This window comes from Marmota flaviventris, chromosome 9, assembly GCF_047511675.1.
Source record: "Marmota flaviventris isolate mMarFla1 chromosome 9, mMarFla1.hap1, whole genome shotgun sequence".
NCBI classification, from domain to species: Eukaryota; Metazoa; Chordata; class Mammalia; order Rodentia; family Sciuridae; genus Marmota; species Marmota flaviventris.
In genome coordinates this window covers 33118784-33141615 of record NC_092506.1, presented here as the reverse complement: position 1 = coordinate 33141615, position 22832 = coordinate 33118784, and positions in this window count along the sequence as shown.

Genomic DNA, 22832 nt, shown 5'->3' with positions numbered 1-22832 from the left:
GAGTCTCTGCACCATGCAGAAGTTGGCGCTCACCTTTGGGCGCGGCCTCCGCAGAGCCTCTAGGCGAGGGTGGGGAGGGAGTGAAGAGTAGTAAGCGGGGTGTGAGCAGGGCCCAGGCCTCTGGAGTGCGCAGGCGCCGCTCGGGCCCGCTGCCCCCTCCCCAGAGTCAGGGTTGGGGGACAGACCCCCGCGCCCCTCTCTGCGCGCCCCTCTCCCGCCTCTTAAAAAAAAAAGACCATCTGGTAATTGTCTTTCTTTAGATCTTCCCTTAATTATGCTTTTAATTAAAGATGGTTCAAGGCACCGGACCACATGAAGGGCAGTAATTACAAATTACATTACAAACCCGACAGATGTAGCGGGATCTGCTGGGAAAAAGGTACCGGAATAAAAATTTGACTAAACTTTGGGATAAATTAATCGGCGGTTTGGAGAACAGAAGCACAGTTCTGATTATGTAGGCTCCAGCCAGGATTTAAGTTTTGTGTCATGATTGTTTTCATATTTCTTTGACGTCTATTGATTTGGAGGCAGCTGCAAGCCTTTGTCACAGGAGAGAAGAGCAGTCACAATATATTAGCTTGATGGCATAACTCGAACCCGAGAGGCGAGGGGAGCCTGAGTGACGGGCGCTCACGTGACCCCCTGCCCGGGGCCTCCCGGCCCAACCCTTACTTTTAACTTGTTCTAACAGGAATAATGGAGTCGTATTACTAATGCACGGTCAGAAGGTGCTTTTCTATCTAGAACGCGGATGGCAGGAGTTGGGCGGCCGCGGGCACGAAGTGTCTCCCTACCCAGCACCCGGCGCCTCTTCGCCGGCCACCAGCCAGCTGCCAGCGAACCCAGGGCGGGCTCCGTGAAGCTACAGGCCGGGCTGCTGGACGTCGGGGGACGCTGGGTTGGACGCTCCGGGAGTCCCAATATTGGCCCGGAGACGCCAAGCCAAGTCCTCACTACGGCCCCTTTGGGGAATTTTGCTTGGGATCTGAGCGGATGAAGGACCCCTGTACTGGAAGGCGACTGCTGGGCAGGTGCCATGCAGGACCAGGCGTTTGCGGCCGCCGGATTGCCCGCCATGGGCATTGAATGTACAGGGGCATGACGCAGGTTGTGAAACAGAAGGGAGGGAGTTGGGTCATTTCCTTCGCTAATCATCGCTCCCCAGTTCTCCTCCTCCCACTCCCACCCAGTCCCCGCTACCGCCCAGCCCGGAACACGCTACCAAGCGAGTCTGACTCACTTTGAGCTACTGGCTGCACTTTTTGGAAAAACTATACGTGTCTATCACTCACCCATCTATTTACAGCGCCCGTGCGGTGCCTCAGGGAACATGCATGGGCAATTAAACACACCCACTTAGGGCGAGATGATCGAGGCTTTCTATTAACCACACGCGTTCAGAAATTGATGCATCCCTAGTTTTGGCACCTTGCTGTAGATGAACATTCATTGGTAAGGTGTGTAATCCTCACCTAATCTAAACCCAGAGAACAGGCTGTTGTTGCAGGAGACCCGGGGGCCTGACACCTCTTCTTGCTGCTTGGGGGAAAGTTTTTCTTTTGATTTGTCCTCTATGTTTCTTTTTGCCTTTGCGTTACAATTTCTGAAAGGAATGTAAATATTTTGACTAGATCTCTGCAGGGGCCTTTTAAACATCATTCACAATTATCTGTGGAATACTGTAGTTCATACTTTCAAAACTTGGGTGTTAGAATCTGTCTTGCTGAGGACCCCATAGAACTAATGGCGACCTCTTCACTTTCTTTGTACAATGAAGTGAAGTATTCCCTAGAGATTGTCCAAATTTTAAGGACTGCTATTTTGCAGTTGTTAGCTGGGGAAGAAAAAATCAACCTAAAAACCTTTGATGGGGTTGTGGAAAGATCAAATTTCACTGTGCTGCCCTCTTACCTCTTCCGGCTATAGGAATGTACATTAAAGTATGCAAAAGTCAAAGGAATAATATTTGAAAAATCTTAAACCTCGATTTTTCTCTTCTGTGTATTTGAAGAGTGGATTTTTTTTTCTTTTCCTGATTTGGTATTTCACATGCAACATACATGTTGAAATTGTTACCCAAAATTCAGAGAAACTAAAATCAGAAGAAAATTAGTGGTGATATAGCTCAGTGGCAGAGGGCTTGCCTACATGCAGGAGACCCTGGGTTCAATTTCTAGCACTACACAAGATAAATAAAAAAGAAGAAAGATAAAATTTGGCAGAAAATAGTGATAAGGCTTCCCTAGTTTCTGTGTAATGCACAAATTATGTCTTCTCATCCAAAATGAAATAAAAATTGCTTCATACTGCATCACTGAATGTGTTTAAAAAGCCAAACATTTTCTAAGCATTGATGTACCCATGATTATATAGTCTGAAAATATTCCTAAACACAGTTATGGCATGAAAACATGAACTTCAACTCTTGTTTTTATTGGTAGTAAAGTAGCAATGTGTTATTCTTGATTTTTAAAAACCCTCACTGTTAATGTTGGTTGTGGCCACTTTTAGGGCCTGGATGCTCTAGGAAGATCACCTATGTTGTGTTTATTTCTCTACCCAGTTTTTCTAGAGTGTAATAAAATATTTTAATAAAATACATTGGCCATCTTTAAGTCCTTTTTAAAAATAATAGATAATCTGCATTTGGGACTAATAAGGCTGAACTCTTTTCATTTTGCTTATAGCAAGACTTCAAATAAACAAAAATAATACAGTCCAAAACAATGCTGACAAAAGTGCTTCATGGCAGAAAAAAATATATTGTTAGAACTGCCCATGAACTTGCTTGTGATCCTAATTTCTTTCAGATGTAAGGAATCTTAATATTCCAGTTAATATTCGGTTTTCTCATTCTGTGTTTCTATTGGAATACTCACCAATGTTTTCTTCCTTTCCCATCTTCCAATGGGAAGTACATAGTGCTTATTGTGTACTATGAATTTCAATAAATATACATTACTGCTTAAAAGAGTAAAGAATGATTTACTTTATGTCTCATTGTTCTCTCTTTATAATCCACTCAAAAATCTTTTTGGTAAATCTCATTGTAGCTATTTCCCCTTAATTCCAGGATGAAAGAATGGCAAGTGTCATTCAATTTAGAGGAACTCAAGCACAGAAAATATAAAGATTTTGTTTAAAGCCTCCCTCAAATCTATTTTTGGACTTGGAAACAGAACTCGCTTGGAGGCAACATCAGTACACATCCCTGACTCCATATGAGGCTACTTGAAGCAGGTGGCTTTTGGGTTCATCTTGGAATCAGAAGATGCATGGAAGTATGTGTTCCATAGGGACTGACAGGCTACAGCACACCTCCAGAGGAATAAAACAACTCATGCTCACAGCTGCTTCTGGTTTGCAAACCAGGAAGAGTTTCCTTTCATTTTTCTTGCCTGCATTCCTTTCTTTCTCTCTCTCTCTCTCTCTCTCTCTCTCTCTCTCTCTCTCTCTCTCTCTGTGTGTGTGTGTGTGTGTGTGTTCCAGCTAAACCAGAGAGCAGCCTGCAACATCTTGCCATGCCTTTGGGAATTTCCTGTGGCTTTGTCACATTCCCTGGAGAAACTCAAAATCCTGGAGTTGATGGAGGGATTACAGAGAGCCAGAAACATCATTATCCCTCTAATCCATCTGGGGCAGATGCGGTATTGATAACAACCTTTCTGTTACTTGACAGTTTCAGACCACTCAAATCAGAACAAATAACAGGAATTTGGTAGTGCAAGTGGGGAAAGTAGGGGCAATTGGTAGAGTCTTTTGAGCTGAAAAGGATTGTTTTTTAGTCTAAAACCATGGAACCAAGTGCAAAATTAAACACTTCCCACTTAATTCTTTTGAAGTGATTTCTTACCTCTTTTGGTTATTGTAGTGCATTTGGATTAGGGAATTGACACATTTATTTACCAAGAATCTTACTAACTCCCAGAATTAGACTGTGCTCAGTTGTTTGCATTTTGTAGCTTCAGTTTGCTTGGCTCTCTCTGCTTGAAGCTACTATGTTAGGCAATAAGGGAGCCCATTTGCATTAGATAATAAGAATCAGCGACAAGACAGACACAATGCTGATTAAATAAGGGCTCATATCCCACTTTGAGAGCTTCCTGATAACCAGAGCCACAATCACATTGGTAGGTCAAGCAAAAATCTGAAGATAAAATCAATGTCAGCTTTCTGTCATGGTGACAGAGACCCGCCGGAATCATAGTCAGTAAATCCTGTCATCAAGTGCCTTGCTGTTGTCAATGAATTCAGTTATGCTGTGGGTCAAATAATTCCCCACCTACACAATCATGTTTACAGTATTCCTCATTCTGACACAGACTTGCACAATAAAGTAACAATTACACCTGTCCAACAATGGATTGGGCTGCTTTATAAGGTAAGGGGAGTGGAGGCATTGGGAATGTTAAAGTGGAATCTGGAGTGTTACAAATAAAAACGTTAACACTACATGAAGGAATGATTAGGAAAACTGGGGGTTCCTTACTTCCCCCAAACCTGACCAGGGCCAGCTATATCAGGATCACTCCCCCAGGAGCATTAATTTCATCTATCGCTAAATTTATTAAATAATTTTAATATGATTACTTTTTTTGAGGGACTGGAAATTGAACTCAGGGGCGCTTTACCATTGAGCTACATTCCCAATCTTTTTTGAGGGGAGGAGGGTTCTGGGGATTGAACCCAGGGCCTTGTGCATGCAAGGCAAGCACTCTACCAACTGAACTATATCCCCCAGCCCTTCCTTTTTATTTTTGTTTTGCGATAGGTCTCACTAGGCTGGCCTTGACATTGTGATCCTCCTGCCTCAGCCTCCTGAGCACCTGGGATTACAAGAATGCATTACCACACCTGGCTTGATGTGATTGTTTTTCAAATATGATTATTCATGTGGTTCAGAATTCTAACATTCAAAAAATATTGTGAAAATTCGCTATTCTACCCTGTCACTCAGTCACCCAATTCTCACCCAGGGAAGTAACCAATATTACCAGTGTCTTGTGTATGGAAGAACTTTAAAAGTATAGAATCTCAAAGTCTACTTAATGAGACTTTTTGGAGACAGGGACTTAATATCTGTGTTTTAAAAAATCTTTCCAGATTTGTTGGGTTGGACACTTAATGGACTCCCTTCAAACACTGAGGTCCTATGGAAAACTGTGATGTATGTAAGAATATTTACTCCACCCATTCTACCAAAGTATGTAAAGTATTTGCAAAACCAGTTTTAAAAATTCTCATTTAAAAGAATTTGAACCCTAATAAAATTTCTGTGATTTTTGTGAGTATTCCAATAGAAACACAGAATGAGAAAACAGAATATTCACTGAAAAATTCAGATTCCTTATATCTAAAAGAAATTAGAATCACAAGTAATTTCCTTTGAACCCTGTGAAATAGATATTATTTTTATGCCCCTTCCCATTTAATAAAGAGGAAAACCAAATCTCAGTTTAAGCAATTTGCTCAAGTTAATTCAGTTAGTAAATAGAATCAGTTAACCAAGCTAGCACCCTTTCATTCTGAGGCCCTATTCCACATCATATCCAACAAGAAAATGTATCCATACCTTGACTTAACTGTTTGGTATAAACTTGAGTTTTGATAATTTTGTTGCTATACTTTTTTCAATAGTTTTTTAGTTGTAGATGGAAACAATACCTTTATTTTATTTATTTATCTTTATGTGGTGCTGAGGATTGAACACAGTGTCTCACATGTGCTAGGCAAGCCATCTACCACTGAGCTAAAACCCCAGCCCTATATTTTTAAAATTTTATTTTATTTTATTTTTTGTGGGGTTGGAGTTTGAAGTTAGGTTTTTGTGTTTATGTTAGGCAAGTGTTCTACTGCTGAACTGAATTCCCAGCCCCCAGAATTTTCACAATTTTGAATTTTGTTAAGAATGAATTATTTATTTTTATAATTTAAACTTTATTACATTGCTATATGAAAGTTGATTTGCAGCTGGTACGTTGATATAATTGACACAATGTAAATTTTTTTTTTTAGTAAAAATGTAACTATTTTTAGAGCTGATTTCACATTTTGTTTTTTTCATATTTTGGAGTTACTAATTTTGGGGGTGTATACAAGACCTCAAACAGCTTTCAAGACCTTGAAGAGCTTGTAGATTTTAGATATTCTCCCTGAGGCTTGCTTTAGTTACAGTAAGGCTATTTCTGTAACAAATAGCTTCAGCAACAATTCAGTGGGTTAAAGATAGAAGTATACTTCTCATCTGAAAAACAGTCTGAGGTATGTATTCAGGGCAATAGGAAACTTTTTTAAAAAAAAATTTAGTTGTAGTTGGACACAAATCTCTATTTATTTTTATGTGGTGCTGAGGATCAAACCCAGTGCCTCACACGTGCAAGGCAGGCGCTCTACCACTTAGCCACAACCCCAGCCCAATAGGAAACTATTTTATGCAATTATTTGAAAATGTAGGATCCTCTATCTCCTAGGCCATTGCTTTGGTCCACATGGGCCACAGATTCCTCCAGATTTGGGCTTATGAGAGGTAGAAAGAGAATGCAGGAGTCATGTCCATGCCTTTAGGTCTACTTTGGAACTGGCACACATCCATTCTGCTCTCATTCCTTTGTTTTGAATTTAGTCAAATGTTGAAGATCAACCCATATGCAAAGAGAGAAAAAGATAATGGATTGCAGTGATCACTAGTGGTATCCACAATACATAATGCAATTAGGGGACCATCACAATAACCCATGTAGGAGCTGATGATGATGGCAGTGGTAGAAGACAGGTGGATAGATTCTGACTCTATTTTAGAGATTTTCTAAGGATTGGCTAGGTATATGAAAGAAAGACAAGTCAAGGATGATTTCAAGGTTTTGGCCTGAGAAACTGGAAGAATGGATTTTCCATTTGTAGAGATGAGTAAAATTAGAGAGGAGGTTTATGGAGAAAAATAAAGAATTTGTTATTGGGTATATTTAGTTTGAGATGCTTGTTGAATGTCTAAGGAGAAATGTCATGTAAAAAGTGGGCATGTGAGTCTGAAGTTTTAAAATCATGAGACTGAATAAAATCATCAAGGAAGTCAACGCAGGCAGAGGAGAGGTCCAAGGATCAGACTCTGGGGAATTGTCAATATTTGGGAGATTGAATAGAGCATCCAGCTGGAGCTCTATTCAGTCTTTCTTGGTTAATCCAGTAGGTTAACCAAGAAAGGGTAGTACATAGGAGGTCAATGGGAGGAAGTGTTTTAGGAAGGAGAGAGTGATAACTGCTGTTAAACTCTAGTGTCAATGCTGTAATTAGGTCAGGTTGATGAGGACTGAAAATTGATTTTTGGATTCATCAATATGGAGGTTATTGGTGACCTTGTCAGGAATTGTTGGGTGAAGTGACTAGTAGGGATAAAATCCTGTTGGAATAAAATAAAAATATAATGTAAAGGTAGAAATTATAGGCAACACAAGAACATATAATGATTTCAGTGTTATTTGTTGCAAAGGAGAGAGAAAAATGGGGCAGTAGATAGAGATTAAAGTTTGTTTTCAAAGTTGGGAGGAAAAAAATCAACATGCTTACATTCTTATGGGAAAACCTGCCCTAGAGTAGGAACAATAGATCATGAAAGTAGAGAAAGAATGGTTTTCTCAGTGTCTATGAGAAGTCAGGAAGAAATAGGATCCAAAGGGAAAAAAAAATTGGCCTAGAAGGGTGCATGGATGATCCATCCACAAGAATGAATGAAAGCAGAAGTGACAGGCTTAGATACAGGGAGGAGGGATGTGAAGGAAATGGAGCTTGTTCTCTTCTGCTTTACTCAGCAAAATAGTAAACAAGGGCATCAACTAGAGTGAAAAATAGAGGAGAAATTATGGATTCAAAGCAAGGAAGTTGTGGATGTTATCTACAAAATGGGTGCATGAAATAAATGGAGACTTACACAGGGTTCCTGGGCATCTATGGGGCCCAATCAGCCTGATTGGCATATGCTTTTCTCTAGACAGTTCAGGTGGTACAGAATAAGCAGAGGGTTGGATTTGACTGGAGTTGGCTTTTGCAAGGACAACATGATGAAGGGAAAGAGAAAGGCAAGGGAGTGACTTGTATGTGCAAGGGGATGATTCCTTGGAATCTAAACTAGGCAGGAAAGGAAATGAAGACCCAAGGGAATGAAGGCCAGTGAAAAGGTGGTAGGATTAAGGGATTTGGGATCTTAATGAGTCAACAAATTGTTTAAGTGATGGAGTGAGCTGACCAGACAGGAAGGGGTTGTTAGGGAGTGGGATGAAAGACGTGATGGGCAGGTGAAATCAGGCTCAATGTCTACAGTAAGACCAGGCACAGGGAGCACAGGAGACCAAGAAATTGAAAGGTCAGAGCACTGGAAGAATCACAGATCTTGAAATGCCCAAGAATTAAGGCAGGATCAGTGCCAGAGAGAGGGATGTTGAGAGAGGAGCTAAAGTTTTCAAAGAATGAGGGGGAAACGTCTGAGGTTTAAGAACCTCAGCCCCCAGGTTGGAGTTTTAGGTACCAATGACATGAGAGTGAAGGATGGGGAATTCAGGGGAAGATGGAGATACAGGTATGAAAGTGCTCTATACCATGGACAAGCTCTGTACCATGAGGGGGACATGGAGAGAAAAGGTAACCATGAGAGGAGGCTGCAGAAGAAGAACCAAGTGTCAGGAAAGGAAAGTGAAGGGGTCCCCCAAAGAAGAGGCTAGAGGTGATGGTGCTAACAGAACTGAGGGCACGTGGAAGGAGACAGCTACAGATGAACCTCCCATGTCCTAGTCTCTGGCAGATATTGATGCCTTATGGCTTCTAATTTATTTCCTTTAACTCCTCCTATAGGCCCATCCTCTCTGATCATTCCATATTCTTTCTCTGTCCTTGCTATCAATCTCATTTATCTTTCACGGTTTCCATTGATTCGCCCTTTCCTTTGGTTCTCCTTTCTTAGAAAACTGGGGGGCATAAAATAACAGAGAAGAAAGGAAAAATGACAACGACTCCATCAACTGTTAGCACTTGGCAGAGAGCGGGTGGGGAGTGGTGTTCCTGAGAGGACTGTGGCTTTGCTGCCTTCTCCCTTGGTCATCATGTGCCCGAACCTTCATGTTCTACCCACATTGACGGATCCAAAAGACAGGGAAGCAACATTCTCCGAGAACCTTGTAACCAAATATTCACATCCAAGTTCAGTCTTGAAAGCTCAGCACTGTCTAGACAACCTTCCCCTTACAGGGCTCAGGAAGAGGCTCCAAGAGACCCAACCAAAAAGCAGCAAGCACATTCAGTTTCTCAAGAAGACAGAGAAGAAGAACCTTCAGAAACAGCCATTGCTGGCATGTGATGCTGACAACCAAGGCACAATTCTTACTACAGTATCCTCCAAAAGTACATTACAACCTGCTACTGAGTTATCAAAAGTAACCCATAGAGTGGGAAATGAGACTGATCAAATTATGTTATATGCATATATGAGTATGGCATAATGAATCCAATAGTTATGTATAATTATGAGGCACCATTATTTTTTTAAAAAAATAGTTTACCCATAATTGCCTACTTAGAGTTTTTTGGCTAAGGGACTTATTTACCTTTGTTTATAGAAATAATAATTATTGAATATTACATTTATAGAAGATTTTGAGAACATCTTTATAAAATGTATTTAAACAGAATATAATTTAGGAATAATTTTTACAGCTGAGGAAACAAGAATAAGAGATTTGAGAAAATTACAAAAAAAAAAAAAATTAAGAGAAACGATACCCAGAAAGTAGTCAAAAGAACTGTCTCTAGGACCTAACATCACATTTAGTCAAACTTCCCCGGGTCCGGTTGCTTTTCCTAATCTGAGGACACTACAGGAATTAATCAGATTAATTGAGAAATTTGCTCAAGACAGGGGGCTAGAACTTGGATGGAGATTCAGTTCTTGAGATGCTTTGATCCCTAATGCTATAGTGTAGTCCATTTGGTCCTCATCTGTGGGCTTGAGAACCAGTTAGGCTTGGTGACATAGGAAGCGCAATGTTACTAAGACTCAGGGTTCATAGCTCAGCATCATAATGGCCATCCTGCCCTGAACTCATCCTGCCCTATCTAATGTGAGCAAAAAGTGGCTCCTCTTACTGCCTTCCACCTGACCCCTACCTCAAAACTCAGTTTGATGATCAGAGCCTGATTGTCCCCAGAACTCAGCTCAGAGTGTCACCTTGAACAGAAGATCACCTTGAACAGAAGATCAGCATGAACTAATTTTTATCACTTGGTCCCTTAAATTTTTATCATTTAAGAAATAACAATAAACAAAATAAGGAAAAAATTTTCAAATTAAAATAGTATACAAATTTGTAAGACAGGAAGCGAGTTTCCCCTTCTTTCATTTCAGTCTCGACCACATCTTTAAAAGAATTCTTATTATTTGTTTAATATTTAACCTTTCAAATTAGTTTCAGGGATAGCTAGACATTTAACACACACACACACACACACACACACACGTACATCCCCCTTTATGGACATTAAGATCTTTTTTTAGGGAGTGTCGCTTAACAGTAATCACTAAGTCATCACATCACCAAAGCTTCTCAGTTTTCATGGTTACACAGTGTTCCACTGTACAGGTACAACACATTTTATTTAAATGATCTCATGGTGGTAGTCTTTTAGGTTGTTTGGAACTTTTTCTATTATAAATAATGCTACAATATGTTTCCCTGTACATATATCCTTGAGCTAGAATTTTGGAAGCTAGACTTGAAATGAAGTTATGTGCCACACTGAATGTCCATTTTAAAATTTGATAGGTGTTGCCAAATTGTCCTTCTCCTCAATTCATGTACCAATTTATACTCCCACCAGCAGTATATGAGTGTGCCTCTTTTCCTACACCCTATCCAGTAATTTGCCTCCTTCTGGAAGTCTGCAAAGAAGCAATCTGTCACAAGGTGGAAGAGGCAAATGAGAATCTGTGTACATTGAATACACTTGACACCTTGTTGAATCCCAGGGCTTGTTCTGCTGATCTAGCTGCCTAAGGGGGGGTCCCCCCTCTCTCCGGGCTCCATGGGGATCCCAGCAGAGGAACAGTTGATGAGGGGCACCAGGGCACTCTCCTTCACTTTGATTTAAAGTCTGCTTCTCAGTCCACTGCTACTCAGGGATGACATGCTCTGATGGCTGATAATACGCTCTATTTGTATTCTAGCTGGATATAGGTATTAGAGCCAAGTGTTTATTCATTTCCATCAGGGAAATTCTTCAGGCACTGGGTGCTTACCTTGATCTTTAATTGCAATCACAAAATCAAAGCCCCACTGTCGTCTCAAAGGCTCACTTAGACTCTAAACTTTAGAAGATCTCTTGACCTTCATTCCAAATGTGTGGGACAGGTGGGTGCTTCTTTTACAGAACTCCCTTCCCACTGCCTTTACCCTGATTTAAAACAGAGTGCAAAGAAAGAGAAAGACAGTGCTCACTGAAGCTCAGGACCCTTGAAAGCAACAGTAATTTGCATGAATGATGATGCCCACTTTTGTTTTTAAGACCACTTAATAGACTTCATTTCTTAAGCCCAAACCACTGATTAATCTTTCCAGACTGAGTCTTTGGAAGAGAACAGCCACAAATTCATTCCAAGGACTTGGGCAATAAAAATAATGTGCAGTTCATTTTAATGGGTAGTAAAACCCCCAGGAAAAATGAATCTTTCCATGCACAGAGTAGATGTTTTCAAAGACTCATTTTTCTTTTCCTTAAAAAAAAGAGATTTTTTTTGTTTTTTGTAACATTGACACATATAGTTAAAAATAATCAAATAATACAGAAAAATGAAGAAAGTTCAAAAAAATCTTAATATGTGAAATTCTGCAAACAAGAAAAATATCATTGATATTTTGGTGGGACATATTTATATAAGTACTCCATACATTATATATATAATATATATATATAATATATATTATATATATATATAATGTATTTATATATATAAATTATATAATCTTTGGAATGGTTCTTTTTTTAATCAAAGATATCTACCATCTTCTCATCTACATTACTGTTGTGTGTGTGTGTGTGTGTATAGTTTATTTTCTTTTTTCTTTTTTGGTGGTGCTAAGGATCAAACCCAGGACCTGTGCATAACAAGCAAGACTTTGCCACTGAGCTACACCCTGATCCTACATTACTGTAGCATTTATAAACATTTCATTCTATGTATGCATCACAATTTACTTAATCAGTTCTCTTATTGAGGGACAGTTAGAACTTTTCTAATTTTCCATATATATGATTGCAAATAATATCATTATGCCCATCCTTAGAACTTCCATGCAGTACATTCCAGAAATAAAATACTTTTTCTAGTATTTTATTTTCTTGAGATGAGGTCCTGGTGTGTTGCCCAGGCTGGTCTTGAACTCCTGGACTCAAGTGATTCTCCAGCCTCAGTCTCTCAAGTAGCTGGGATGATAAGCATGCACCTAGCTCCTAGCTTCTAAAGTATTCTAGAAAGGCATATAATTGTAATTTCATAGCAAATTATGAGAGTGCCTATCTTCTCATACAGGAGCAGAGCAGATACTGAATAATAACATCAATGTTCACCTCTACCTGTTTGATAGGTGAAATAATACAGACTTTAACATGCATTTCTTTATTAGTGAAGTTTGACCCCTTTTCTCATATTTAACAGCTGGTTTATAACCTTTGCTCATTTTTTAAAAATGGAATATTTATTTATTAAAAGTAACTACCAGGGCTGGTAGAGTGCTTGCCTAGCATTTGCAAGGCCCTGGGTTCAATCCTCAGCACTGGGGTGGAGTTAGGGTGGCTAACAAGTATTTGGTCATATATTTGAATAGACATCTTCCAAAAGAAGACATACAAATGGCCAACAGCTATATAAAAAGGTGCTTAACTTTACTGACCAACAGGGAAATGCAAATCAAAATAAGACATTATCTCACTTTAGTTAGAATGACTGTTGTTAATAAAACAGGAAGTAACAAGTGCTGGTGAAGCTGTGAGAAAAGGGAACAGGAGTTCCCTCACGCTGTGAATCAGTACAGCTATTGTGGGAAATAAAATGGAAGTTGCTAAAAAAAAAAAAAAACTAAAAGTAGAATTACAATATGATCCTGCAATCCCACTACTGGGTATATATTAAAGGAAATGAAATAGGTAGGCTGAAGAAGCATCTAAACTGCCAAGTTAATTGTAGCACTATTTCACAATAGCTAAGCCTTGGAGTCAACCTAAGTGTCCATCAACTGATGGGTGTATAAAGAAAATATGGTGCACCTACACAATGGAGTACTATTCAGCCACAAAAGGATAAAATCCTGTCATGTGCAACAACATACATAAACCCAGAGGAGACTGTTAAGTGAAAAAAACTAGGCACAGAAAGACAAATACCACATGATATCACTCAAATGGGAAATCCAAAGACTGGTGAGAAGGAGGGGAGGAAGGCAAAAGGCTGCTTAATGGCTACAAAGTTATAAGTATGTAGAAAGAATAAGTTCTGGTGTCTATCTCACAGTAGGATGACTATAGTAACAATTATGTATATTTCAAGATAGCTTGAAGAGAGGTGTTTTTTTTTTTTAATGAATTTAGTTAAGATTAACCAATCACATTCTTGGATTTGTATAAAAAGTAAAAAATTGTACTCTGAAAGGGGAAATGATACACATACCATGATGATACTAAGAAGGACTAAAGAAAACTTGGGGGTAGGTGGTGAAGGGAGACAGATGGCATTCTTTTTTTTTTTTTTAAAGAGAGAGGAGAGGGAGAGACAGAGAGAGAGAGAGAGAGAGAGAGAGAGAGAGAATTATTTTAATATTTATTTCTTTAGTTTTTCAGCAGACACAACATCTTTGTTTGTATGTGGTGCTGAGGATCGAACCCGGGCCGCACGCATGCCAGGCGAGCGCGCTACCGCTTGAGCCACATCCCTAGCCCCTTAGATGGCATTCTTGGTCAAGGACACAGAAGGATCTGGGTGGCAGTCACTCAGCCAGAGGCTTTGCAGATTTTCTAATATGTTTGCTTATGCATTTTCCAAAGTCAAGGGAAAGAAGAAGGGGAAATAATCCCAATAGGAAACATAAAAATATAACACAATTATTTTCCCATTGCTTCTCCTTAAGCTTTGTGAATTGCTGAGGCTACTGAGTGCTGGGGTTATTTCAAGAGTGAGCTTGGGTAGGTACATCATTATGATAGCTAAAACAAAAATATAATTGGTCAGATTTTTTTTTTTACTATGATTTGGTTTCTTCTTCCTGCCCCCCTGAAGGCTTCTTGCCTAAAATCTGCCTAAAGATCAAACATGTAGTACTTTGCATAAGGGAGTGACCTAGATTTAGCTTCCTTTAGAGGTTAAAGGCAGGAAACTGAATTAAAAATAACACAACTTTAAAAAATGTTATTCCAGATTTTGATGTGCTTACTTTATAGTACTTAACAAATGTTGGTAGTTGAATAGAAAATATTTATTCCTTTGAGTTCAAACTGCTTTCGAGATTATAAGGAGGTATGTTGCCAACCCAAAAGAATCCTCTACTTTCAAGTATCTTAGGAATTTTGTTTTGTAGAGGCAAATAAATATAGTATAAATTTGGGCGAATATTTACTATGGGCCAGACACCGGTAGTGATTTACATTCAAATTTAGTTTTTGTTTTAATTAACCTTAACCATATTCTTGGATTTGGGTTTTAAAAGTGAATATAAACATATATATGTATATATGTACACATATATATGTGTGTACACACACACACACATGCGCGCGCACACACACACACATGCGCGCGCACACACACCTGATTTGCTTGAAGTGTCCCCTCCCCAAGCCTTGAAAGAACAAGCTGAGGATGCCTTAGCATGATGCCTGAGTTCCCTGTCAGGAAAGGTGTGGTCCTTTGTATAAATACTTCAGCCTCTTCTTAGGAGAGTTGAAATGAACTGGATGAATATAAGGTGTGGTTCATCTGAGCTATACGTGAAGTCAATGACAGGGACTCACCCTCCAGTCAAGATCAAAGGATTATGCTCTTAAATCTCAATATTATGCATTTAAGGAAAAACAACCAGATTTAAAAAAAAGTTATTATTGTTATTTTAAATATGTAAGGGATGCACATTAAAGCATACACCCAAAGAAAATAGTCTCCTTGCCTTTTCTGTACCACCTCGTCTCCCTCCTCAGACGCAATGATCATTGTTTTGTTTATTTACCTAGAAGTACCCCAGATATTCAAACAATTGTGTTCTCTCCCTCCCTCTCTTTCTCTCCTTTCACCCCCCGCCCCACATACACCATTACCTTCTCATGGAAATGGAAACATAACACTTAATACTATATCTTGGAGTACTGTTTTCACTTAATATTGTATCTTGGAAATTTATGCATTATTCTATTTCACTGTACTGATATGCCACATTTATTTAGTCCACTAAAAATAGTCTTTTGCCATTACAAACCAGAGGGGCAAGGATTACTCTTAAACATACATCATTTTGCATGAGTGTGGATATAGTTATTGAACCAATTATCAAGAGTGGAATTGCTGGGTCACAGGGCTCATGTACTTTTAATCTTGAAAAATAATCAGGTCTTGTGAGTAGGCAGAACTATTCATTAGCTCTTATTTAATAAGATCAATCTGTTAAATAAATCAGAAGTATCTAGATTGGAAAGGTCTTTGAAGTTTCTTCCTGGCAATGTCTCAACTACATTTAAATTAAAAATCTCTGGAATATATGAAAAAGATATCAGACTTAGACATGTGGGGTTGGCCTGTCAAAAGCAATGTTAACGTAAACTCACAGGACCTTGAAGATTTTAGATGGGCAGCTGTAAGCAAGCTTGGAGGCTTTGAAGTATGTCCTATAGGAACTTTCAACATCGTACACTGTAAGTGATATAACTTATTGTAAATTAGGCTGAATAATATGAAATTATAGATATTAGATTTTTTTGTACTGGAGATTGAAACCAGGGATGCTTAACCATTGAGCAACATCCTCAACCTTTTTTATTTTTTATTTTGAGACAGGGTCTGGCTAAGTTGCTTAGGGCTTCACTAAGTTGCTGAGGCTGGCTTTGCACTTGTGATCCTTCTGCCTCAGCCTCAGGCATGCACCACCTATTAAATAATTTTTACTGACAAAATGGCAAATTTAATTTAATAGTTCAACTAATGTTAAGTCTATTTTCTGGCATTGTAGAGGGAAACTCCAGAGGGACCTGGGGAAGATTTCATAAAGAAGGAACATTTAAGATCTGGGGATCAGAGAGACTGGAGTGAAGGCTGGGAAGGTGGACACATGTCACAGGTAGGGGAGACACTGGAAAAGGGTCTGAGTCAAAGATAAAAAGTCTGAATCAAAGGAGTAGTCTTATTTCTGCAAAATTTCATGGACTCAAGCAAATCTCGTGGCTCCTTGTATGAAATAGAAAATGGGAGTCCAGCCAGTGGTCGCGACAGGGAAGTGGGGGCTCACATTCCCAAGCGTATGATCTGGATTAGGGTTTTAGCCTCAAAACAGAAGCTGCTGGGGGCTCAAATTTTGGTCCCTTTTGGGACTTGGTACTGAGAAGTTCAGTTGACCATTGGAGGCATAGATTTAAAAGTGGCCCTGGTGTTCATTACTCTCCATGTCTGCTGAGGGGAAGATTCTAGAGATTTTGCCACACTTAGAGAGGAGTCATCTTGGAACACTGGGATAAACATAAAATGAAGGGAAGTGTGTTTTCTTGTGAAATTATAGATACAATATAGCCACATTAGAGAGTTCAGAGAGGGGAAACCCTGCCTATAATCATTACCTGAACACACACTGCTCTGAAGGTTTACATAACTCTTCCATTCCTTGCCAATTTGCTTTCACATTTTTACCATGTTGTAGTTGCAAGCTTTTCAACTTTATGTCTCCATCTTGTCAATTTTCATTTGAAGTGGCTGCATACAGCCAGCCCCTTAAGTGGTTTTACTATAATTTGCCTTTTGTTCTCCCATTCATTCTCAGAAATTTTTGGTTGCTTCCAGGTGTTTTTGTTTTTGGCACTGGGGTTGAACCCAGGGGTGCTTTATCACTGAGCCATACCCCAGTCCTTTCTATTTTTTGAGACAGAGGCTCAAACTTTCAATCCTCTAGCCTTGGCTTCCCAAACTGCTGAAATTTACAGGGGTATGCCACCCCGCCCAGTAGGTTAACTCCAATTGCTATTGGAGACAGGCTTTTTTTTTTTTTTTTTTTTTAATTTCTGGGCCTGAAAGAAGGGCAGACTTTCTTTACTCTGGCACATGGCTTCTCTCTGTCAGCAGAGAAATATCTCTCTTTCTCTCTCTCTCTCTCTCTCTCTCTCAACTAAAATTAAAGGAGACAATATTTATGGCAAAACATTGACATCAGTGATTGGCAAATAATGACTTCTGTATCAATGTGAGCTATTATTATTACTCATCAGCGTTCTTTTTCACCAACACCAGAAAAAGATCTGCAAATGAAGAACTTATAGGAAACGTATTGGATCACCCACAGAGAATTGGGATCAACAAATGGGGAGGAACCTTTGGAGGATGGCAGCAGAACTGTAGCCTACATTATGCCACAGGACTTGTCTGGTTTCTGGACATCTCTGCTGACGCTAGTGTCCCTGGATCTGGTTGTCATGACTGCATCTTCACTAGGAAGAATTCTAGAAAGATCCTGTGTCTTCACATGTCTACTTAAAGATTCAAATATCTGGGTGGGAAGATCAAGATGGCTGAGCTTAAGTCATCAGTCCCAAGTCATATGCATGGGTAGAGGGAGATAGAGGCCGGCCTCCCACCAAGATTCTGACAGTGGGGAGAGCACTCCCAGATGAGAAGACTGTTCAAGGGCCGAGGAGCCAGTTGGTAAATGTCTTCTTTTGCTAAGACTGCTTCTCACCCCACGGGGCTCAGTCAATAAAGGAGATTTCAACTGGACTGGTGGCTTTGGGACAAACAGCAGGTTCCCCTATTAGCATAAGTGCCCTTGGGAAATCTTCTATTTCCATTCCCCCCCACCCCCTGAAAGAGCCTTTGGACAACAAAGACTCAAATGGAGACTATGACTCATATGGATAATGGGGTTACTTTGTTTCCTTGGTTATCAGGTCCTGGTGCAATTAGCTAAATGCCTCTTTCCTTCTCCACCCTCAAGTAGGAATTCAAGGTAGAGATGGGGTCAGGGTCAAAAATCAATGCTATGTTTCTTATGAAAGTTCGCTAATAATTAGGAATTTTAACCCAAACCCAAACATGAACAATACTGACTTAAGAAGCTAGGAAAAACAAATCAAAGAAAATAGATTGCAACATAATTATATAATTTACTTAAAACTCCCCAGTGGGTTCCCATTACTTTAGCCTGAAATCCCAAATCCTTTCCCTGACCTATAAGACCCTGCTTGATCCCAGCCCCTGCCTTCTCACTCAGGTCCTATTCTCTACCCTCCAGCCCCAGCTCTTGGCTTTCTTCTAGATCCCTCTTTCCTTGTTGCTCCTTCTGCCTGGAATGATCCCCTCTCTACCCTACAGTCTCTACCCGCCCCCCAACACCACACCCATCTAATGGTGCATTTCTGATCTCAGCTAAAATATCTAGCACTTTAGAGGAACCTTCCCTGACCCCCCAGAACAGGTTTATTTATATACCCCCATAGTGACCTGTCTTTTATGTCACTCATTACACCTGTGGGTGTGGGATCCTCAGTCATGCCCAATACTGTTTCCCCAGTGCCTAGCACAGTGCCTGGCCAAGCATGAGCACTTAATAAATATATGTGGAATTAGTGGAAAGAAAGAATGACGAAAAATTAAGTGCTTACATTAAACATGACCATAAGCATGCAGGTTATTCTTTTAAAAGTGCTTTCAAAGTTATTTTTGGATCTACAGAAGAGTTGCAAAGATAGTAGAGTTCTTATGAAACTTTCATCCTGTTTTCTCTAATGATAACATCTGTCAAAATCATAGCACGTTTATCAAATCTAAGAAATTAACATTGGCACATTACTAATAAATTCATTACAGTCTTTATTAAAATTTTACTATTTTCTCATGAATGTCTTTTTTCTACATCAGGGTCCAACCCACAGTCATGTTTACCATGTCACACTGGACTGTGGTGCTTTCTTGGTCTTTTTTTATTCCCACATGTCCCTCCCACCATCTCTTTGAACTTGATAATTTTGTGAAGTATTGTAGTGGTCAGCTATTTTGTGGAATGCATTTATATGGGGTTTATCTGTGTTTTCTCGTGATTCCTGGATTTATGGATCTAGGGGAAGAATACCACAGAAGCAATGTGCTCGTTTCTTCCCATCCAAGTAGAGAATACATAATGTTGATGTATCTGATTATAGGGATATTAGCATTGGTCACTTGGTCAAGGTGATGTCAACCAGGTTTGGCCATGTGAAGTCACAACTTTTCCCTTTCTGTACTCTAGTTGGTAGAAGCAACTATGTTCAGCTTACACTAAGGAGAAAGAAGTTTAAGTTCCATCTCCCAAAGAAAGGAGAATCAAACAATTTGTGGGCACATGTTAGAACCACCACAGCTTTGGAGGGAAACACTTTGGGGATCTGCAACTATCCTATTTCAAAACTTCACCCACTTAGCTTAACATTCATCAGTGGGTCTGGTCTACTCTGCATCGATGTTTATCAGAATGTTAATGGATTTTTATTTGGACAAAGAATATAAATTCTTGCTCACAAACTCTTTTAAAATTTAAAGTTTGATTTTCTTCGCAATAAAAACATTTTTCCCCCCATGGCAAAGAATATCCATCTCAGAGGAATAAAGATGAAGGATTTAGTTCTGCCCTTTTCAAAACCTAACTTTGAAGTCAAACCATGATCTCTATATTATAATGCATTTCTAACTTTTCAGCTCAGATATTTCTTATGAAAATCAAGACATTAGAGTTAAAAATAACAAAAGAGATGCCATCAACAAAGTGAGGTGACTAACTACAGGGCAGAAGTTAGTAAGACATAGAGAACTTTGTTGTGTTTACAGCTTCATCAACGTATCTCATAAGTTCCGGAGGCTTATCTGTTGCTTAAAATACAAAATCACTGTCTGTATTGCATGTCATCTCTGACATCCTGAAGCACATTTCATCAACAGCTCTCCTGAGAGGGACTAGGACAATTAGAAGACCAGAGGACAGGAACTTCATGAATGGTGAAGCTCCTACACAGAGGGAGGTTGGTATCATTGTTTTTCGAATTGCTGGATGAAAAAAAAAAAAAAAAAAACTTGGCAACACAGCATTATCTTGTTTCTTGGAGCAAAAGTGGAAAATAACTTTGTCTCCATCTGTTAGGGACACTAAAAACAGTCCGACTCTTTGCTGAGTGTGTAATCTCCGTTGGAAGTGGAATAGAAAGAGGTAGAAGCCACACCAGAAAGTATCCCAAGTTCTACATTTTAATAAATGGCAGGGGCTCTGGAAGAGCTTCAAAATAATAGAAAATAAATGGTTATTTCTAAACACTAAGCTAGGAGGATTCAATACTTGGAGGATAAAAATATACAGATAGGGAGCACATTCAAGGATCAAGAGAAAGGTTCTTCTGTGACTTAAAAAATATTTTTTAAAAATTAAAATACTTCTTTCCCCAGTGACAATACCATGGAACCTTGACTCTTGACTCTCTGCTGTACCTCGTGTTCCAGATGACTTGTAAAGCAATGATTTATTGGTCCGGGAGCCAGTGAGCTTGGGAGCAGTTCAATAAGACAGTGTGGTCTATGGGTCCTGAATCATTATTCTACCTGGCAACCTTCTGACAGCTGCTGGATCTTGGAGGGGCCAGGAGGAAATGATGTTGATTTATAGAGGAGTGGAATTATTTGTCAATGAAAATAGAACTGTGCTGCTTCTAGGCTCAGACAACTGTCAGAAAAAAAGATTGGCCTTTACTGACAATTTAACATAGACCCACACTGGGGGAAAGGAACACCGCCTGGCATGTTATTAAAACCTTGAACTTTTTGTTAAAGGTTTTACTATAGCTCTGTTGATACACTTTTCTAAATGATCACACAGTTTTATTTGTTCTTTATAACAGTAGTGTATTCAGCACATTTTCATTTTGAAAGATAAAGAAACTGAGACTCAGACTTTAAAGAACTTGGGTAAGCCAGGCATGGTGGCACATGCCTGTAATCTCAGTGGCTCAGGAGGCTGAGGCAGGAGGATCGCAAGTTCAAAGCCAGCTTCAGCAAAAGTAAGGCACTATGCAACTCCTTGAGACCCTGTCTCTAAATGAAATATAAAAAAGGGCTTGGGATGTGGCTCAGTGGTCAAGTGCCCCTGAGTTCAATCCTTGGTACCAAGAAAAAAAAAAAAAAAGAACTTGGGTAAGGTTAGGTAGTCACATAACTAGTAGCTATATATTGAACCTGGCCCCTCACCCAGTCTTTCCACTGCACTGGACCCACTGGATAAAATTTTGTGCTGCTGCTAGCCTCCTCTGACCCGTTGCACAATAACGGAGGCACGTGCACCATGGAAGTTGTCAGGATCAATCAAAAGCAATTCTATTTTCTCTACATTAAGCATCAAAAAATTAAAAGTCATCCAGGCTTGAATCTTGGATGGACAGGTAATAAACCGTGATCACTCTTAGGTAGAGCCCCCCCAGGAAGAAGCTCTCAGCTCTGGGAGGCAGACACATGAATAAATAGTCAAAATCCCATCATAAGAATCATTCTGCCTAGAATTTGGGAAGGAGCTGCTTAGAGAAAATCCGGACGATTCTCCAGTGGACTCCAGAGCCCAGAGGTTCAAAGCCAGAGCTGGGAGAGCTTTGTGTGGGGCATAGAAGCTTGGGAAGAGATTTAAACCATCAGAGAATGTAATTACCTGAGTAGGAAATGGGCTGCAATTCCCATTCTCCAAGGGTATGCACTCTTTGGTTACTAAAAAGGCATTTGCTTTCAAAGAGTTCAGTACAATAAATGGATTTTCTCATCCTTGAAGTGGATTTTAAAATCCAATAGTTGTGACTTGGGCTGCAATTTTTAAAAATCCTACTATTAGGGAGATATACATATATATATTTCCCTAATAGTAGGATTTATAAAATATATGTCATATAAAATATATGTCAATGGTCTCTTGTACAAATAAATTAATGTTACATAGAACTAGTATACAAGGCACTATTTCATTTTAATTAAGCCTGAAATCTGAATTTGCTTGTAAGTACAGATAATGAAAATATTTGTACAATTCCAATCAGATGCAGTTCTTATTATGAATTGGAATTGGTGGACAGATTAAGTGATGTAATAAAATGCCTGTGGTTTTTTTATATCCAAACATTCAATATTTATGATGTTGGCCTCCCAAGTGTTTCCCACTGTGCAAAGTAGCTTTATTTATTGAAGGCCTTTGTTGGAGATGAAGCTGAGATACTGACAAAGTACATGACTTGTTTTAAAAATGTGAACATTTAACATCCCGAAGTAATAAATAAATTTGATATTAGGGACCAGGTAAGCAAGTTCCAGAGACCTGGACAAGGCTTTTGAGACCTGAAAGTCACTATCTTACTTTATGCTATACGTCTTAGAAACATTTGCTCATTGCACCTTGTTTTAGATTCTTCCCTTTAGGCAATCACCATTCCCAAGGAGATTGCTAAGGAAATCCCTGTGAGTCAGTAGAGACCATCTGACCCTCTGACTGGAATTCCCTGGGAAGGGAAAAGCCAATGGGCTAAGCCCTCTGTTAGGATTCTTAGGGTGCTCAGGTCCTCTT